This window comes from Callithrix jacchus, chromosome 3 (genome assembly GCF_049354715.1).
Source record: "Callithrix jacchus isolate 240 chromosome 3, calJac240_pri, whole genome shotgun sequence".
NCBI lineage: Eukaryota > Metazoa > Chordata > Mammalia > Primates > Cebidae > Callithrix > Callithrix jacchus.
In genome coordinates this window covers 141450872-141456376 of record NC_133504.1, presented here as the reverse complement: position 1 = coordinate 141456376, position 5505 = coordinate 141450872, and the positions used below count along the sequence as shown (strand labels likewise).

General features: G+C 40.4%; 1 non-coding gene across 1 annotated transcript; it reads right to left on the bottom strand.

The window, feature by feature from the left end:
* Positions 1-206: 206 nt before the first annotated feature.
* LOC118152495 (U6 spliceosomal RNA) lies at positions 207-314 on the bottom strand. Its single transcript, XR_004741256.2, has one exon. It is a non-coding gene; the product is annotated as a U6 spliceosomal RNA (small nuclear RNA).
* Positions 315-5505: the final 5191 nt, after the last annotated feature.

The following is a 5505-nucleotide window of genomic DNA, read 5'->3' as shown; positions in this document are numbered from 1 at the left end:
TAGAGCATGATAGGGTTTGGCTCTGTCCCCAACCAAATCTCATCTTGAACTGTAGCTCCCATAATTTTCACATGTTGTGGGAGGGACCCAGTGGGAAATAACTGAATCATAAGGGTGGTTTCCCCATACTATTCTCATGGTAGTGAATAAGTCTGATGAGATCTCATGGTTTGGTTTTATTTTTGTTTTTTTTTTTAATTTTTTTTTTTAATATAGAATGCTTCACAAATTTGCCTGTCATCCTTGCTCAGGGGCCATGCTAATCTTCTCTGTATCGTTCCCAATTTTAGTATATGTGCTGCCAAAGCAAGCACGAGATCTCACAGTTTTATATAGGGGTTGCCCTTTACACTTGGATCTCATTTTCTTTCTTGCCTGCTGCCATGTAAGATGTGCCTTTTGCCTTCCACCATGATTGTGATGTTGCCTTCCACCATGCCAGCTCCCCAGCCACATAGAACTGTGAGTTCATTAAACCCCTTTTTTTAAAATAAATTACCCAGTCTCAGTTATGTCTTTATCAGCATCATGAAAACAAACGAATATAGAGAATGTGGAATTTGTTTTCATTGATTGTGAAAGTGCAACAAGTCCTTCTCCCTCTATGTTGCTGCTATTGACAACACTATAAGACTCCTGTTGTGTGAAGTAAGAGTTTCACTGAGATAGTTAGCACCTGCATTTTCTCTTCTGTTAAAAGACAGATCTATTCTTTCCAGGGTAGTATTGCTTTTCAGTATGACAGCCAAATACACCATTCCATCTTGAGTTATTTATTGCAGCCAACGTCAGGGTAGTGTAGACTACTGTTCAGATGCAGGGCGTCACAGCTCCTAAGGCAGGGGGTTTCAGAAAGTACTTTCTACATGGTAGCAAGAAACCAACTGTTCTGAAGCAAACTATTTCAATTGCTGCTTAATATTCAGTCAATTACATAAACTGTGGATTAGAAAAGGAAATAAGTAGTAGCCAACAAATAATTTGCACAATAGAACTGAAAAGATTCCAAACATTTAATTCAACGTGCCTCTTAATCAACTGTGAAAAATTATGCAGCCTGGTGCATTTATCTTCACCATGATAAACAATATTTCTTTTGCACTTATGGAAGAAAACCTTTCTCCAATAATTTGGTGTGCAAAATGAATAGCCAGTTGCCTCTCCCATTGGCTGATTAGACAGTAGGAAGCAAGAAGGTGCCTTTGTCTCCTCAGTTGGCACAACCTAGGAGCTTAGTAAATGCAGCTGAGACACTAGGCAGGCACAGGCTTATGCTCAACTTGGAGCCACTACTTCCGTACACCCAATCTGGCCCATGATGCTAGACTTCTTCGCACCTAGGCAACATCTATGTTTTCCAACACCAGCTGAGGAAAGGTCCGTGTTCTTTCCAGTTGGGATTCTTGAGCCCCATGCAATTTAGGGGTTATCCCTGACAGTGCTCCAAGACAACTGCAACGTTTTCCTATCCCTCCAGGGAAGTTCAAGAGGCTCGTCTACCCCTAGGACTCACAGCACCTCCAGATATGAAGTCCTGTTCAGCCAAGATAGTTTCACAGATTAATTAGCTTTGTAATGCTTGTGTGAGAATCGGAATGAACAAAGCACAACACTCTCATAAACAACATAATAGGGGAAGTAAGAAAAAGACCTTCCTGAATGTTTAAAAAAAATGATTATAGCAGGCACTTGTAAAACCTAGATAGCATATCTGTAAATGTAGATATGCTTGTGCCTGAAACTGGGTTTTCCTCAAAACATCTGTTTTCATCTTAACAATGGTAAGATGAAACAATGGTTGCCTCTGCATGGAAGATTGTTTTCTCCTTCTTTCTACTTCTTTAAACTTTTCAAGCTCTAAGTAATGTACACATAGTACTTTCATAATCACAACACTTTTGTATATTGTTAAAATTCCACAGTGCAGGTCCTCAATTTAAACACAATTGGCACATTAGGCCTAACATACAATACGTATATATAGAAAACAAACAATGGGAGAGCAGGCATGTGATCATTTAACAGCATTTCTAAACATATCCTAATATTCTAGAGCTGGATCATGGGTAGGCAAGCTATGAGAAGTTCCAAAATAGGACCCGAGCCCCCGGGGAGAGGTGTGCACACGTGGAGCTCCAGACCTCCCGGCCATTCCAGGCGTATTCTCCAGCCCACACCCTGTGGTGCTGGGTTAGAACAGATGTGGGGATGGACTCCCCACTGCTTGATAAGAACTCCCTAATGAGGACATGTTTGCTGGAAGAAGAAAAGTAGAATATAGATGCAAATTACACCAACAGTGAAAAGTTGTTGCTGTTGTTGTTGTTTGTTTGTTTGTTTGTTTGTTTGTTTGTTTTGAGATGGAGTGCCACTCTGTCACCCAGGCTGGAGTGAAGTGGCACAATCTTGGCTCACTGCAAGCTCTGCCTCCCAGGTTCAAGAAATTCTCCTGCATCGGCCTCCCCAGTACCTGGGACTACAAGCATGCACCACCATGCCTGGCTAATTTTTGTATTTTTCATAGAGATGGCATTTCACCATGTTGGTCAGGCTGGTCTCAAACTCCTGACTTCAAGTAATCAGTCTGCCTCGGCCTCCCAAAGTGCTGGGATTACAGGTGTGAGTCACCATGCCTGGCCATGAAATGTTACTTTCCTTCATTCCATTAGATTGGCAAAATGTATAAGCCAAAAATATCAGGTGTTAGGGAAGATTTGAAAACATGAGGTTTTTTGACAGTGTTGGCAGGAGCATATGTTGGTATAGACACTTTGGAGGGCAATTTGGACTCCACTATTAATCTATGAACTACCCACACATACCCCTCAACTGTGTCAAATGTGGGGTTGATTATTCTAAGAGTAATGCAAACCATATTTTTCAATCTGTGTTATCACAAAAGCACAAAAATAAAGATCATGAAAATTATAATGTACACGATTGACAATTTGGTGAAATAATAACCCCAATTGATCATGGTAACTCCCTTTTGGGAACAAAGGTTAGGTGGAGGATGGGAGCCGACCAACCAATTTCAGTGTATCCAGAGTCACAATATTATAGCATCCACCCTAAAGAAACACTCAATGAGTCTTCATTGGAGCACTGTTTACAATAGAATTAAAAACTACCTTTAAAAGTTCGTAGTAGGGGAATGCTTAAATTACAATGGCTTCACACTGAGTGTCGGTAAAAGAATGAAGCAGTTGTCTGTGCCAGATGTGGGAATATCTCCAACTTATGTTATTGAATAAAAATTTTGAAACAAACTATAGAATAATAAGTACAATTGATACCACACATATAAAAACCAAATATACATATTTATATAAATCTAGATAAATATGTATAAACTAATTTTTAAAGTTCTAAAAACATACATACTAAAATGACAACAACCTCTAGAGAAGGGACTGAGGAAAAGGAGGTCAAAAGAAACATTAACTTTACCTGTAATGTTCAATTTTTAAAATGTACAATAAAAATGTATTCATGTACTTTAATGCAATTGACATGAACAGCATTTTTAAAAGAAAGAAGCTCTTACAGAGAAAGCCACAAACCCATGTGGGCTATGCCCACTAAGAAACTCCGTCTATTCACAGGTTTATTTCTATGGTGCTTTCCCGAAGGACGCTGGAAAAGCCACGTTTAGCAGAGTTTCAATTCTTGCTCACCTGTCTTTGTTTTTAGCTTTTATTTTAGTTTCAGAGGTATATGTGCAAGTTTGTCATACAGATAAGTTATGTCTTGTGGGTGTTTGGCATAGAGATTATTTCATCACCGAGGTAATGAGCCTGGTGCCTGATAAGTAGTTTTCAGCCCTCTCCTTCCTCTCACTCTCCACCCTCAGGTAGGCCCCAGTGGCTGTTGCTGTCTTCTCTGTGTCCATGTGTACTCAGTGTTTAGGTCCTACTTATAAGTGAGAATATGTGGTATTTGATTTTCTGTTCCTGTGTGAGTTCGCTTAGGATAATGGCCTGCAACACCATCCATGTTGCTGCCAAGGTCATGATCTTGTTCTTTTCATGGCTACATAGTATTCCATGGTGTATATGCACCGCATTTTCTTTATCAAGTCTACCACTGATAGATATTAGATTGATTTCATGTCTTTGCTATTGTGAATAGTGCTGCAATGAACATATGTGTGTGTGTGTCTTTACAGTAGAACGATTTCTATTCCTTTGGGTATGCACCCCATCATGGGATTTCTGAGTCCAATGGTAATTCTGCTTTAAGTTTTTTGAGAAATGGCCAAACAGCTTTCCACAGGCTCACCTATGTTTTGATTCTTTAAAACTTCTCCTGCTTCTTTGGTGAAGAAAGTTTTATATCACAGAAAGAGAAGGGGAAAAGAGGAAGAGAGGGAGCAGGAGAGAAGAGGGCAAGGAGGAAGAAGAAAGAGAAGGAGAATGTAAGGCAGGGAAAACCATACCTCTATACTCCCCGTGAGAAAAAAGGGTCCCTATCTTAGAATCCTGGCCCTATCACTAGCTGTGTGAACTTGAGTCAGTATCTTCATTTTTGGATTGTCAGTTTTCTCTCCAGCAAACAACAGAGTTCATAAGAAAGCCTAGGTGGGTTGTGGAGTGGGTGGCTTGGCTGGGGACTGCACTATGAACTTTTCACAATATATATACGTAGAGAGTAAGAGCTGGGCCCCTCAGACCAAGGTGCTGGCTGGCTCTTCCACGTTGAAATATGATTAATTCCATCTGATGGAGGCTGACCAAGTCCTCCCATCTGTTATTTAACAAAGAAAAGAAAAGATTTCATCAGTGAACCCGAACCTCAGATCTGCAGAAATCCGTAGATGCAAGACGTATTAATTCTGTATGTTATTATTATCATTAGACTTTACATTTATAGCACTCAACCATTTACAAAGCACTTTCCTTTCCATTACCTAATGTGATTCTCACAACTTAGGTTATCAAGGCAGATGATGTTTCCATTTCCACAGGAGGAAATTAAGGCCAAGAAGTTAAGGCGTTTGCAAGGGTCACTTAGGAGTAGAGCAGAAATTCAAAATCACTTTCATTTACAAAGCCTGTACTCCTTCCACTGCACCTCTGTGCCTTACCCTAACCATTGGTCTCTCAATGATATGAGCTAATCCGTGCAGGTGGAGTGGGTGTGGGACAGGCAGGAACATAGAGGAGGAGAGTAAAGAGCAATTGTCTTCTTCTCCTTCTCCTCCTCCTCCTTCTCTTTCTCCTTCCAAAATCATTTCTTGATTCTCCCTCCCACTACCAGTTTAACAGAGAAAACAGTCTGCTTTATAGCTACTCCATAGAAAGGACCGCTAATACCAACTTCCTTTGTGGGAAAATTCTCTTAACTCAACCTTGTATATAATCCAAAAGCTTCAGGCTTGAATTGTCCCTATCTGCTGCTTTAAGATATCATTCATGTCAGGCCCTTGTCTGCCTTTCTCCCTGATGAAGTTGCTCCTCCATCTCCAGCTCTCTGTGCCTTTTACAAACACCAGAAAGAGGGGCA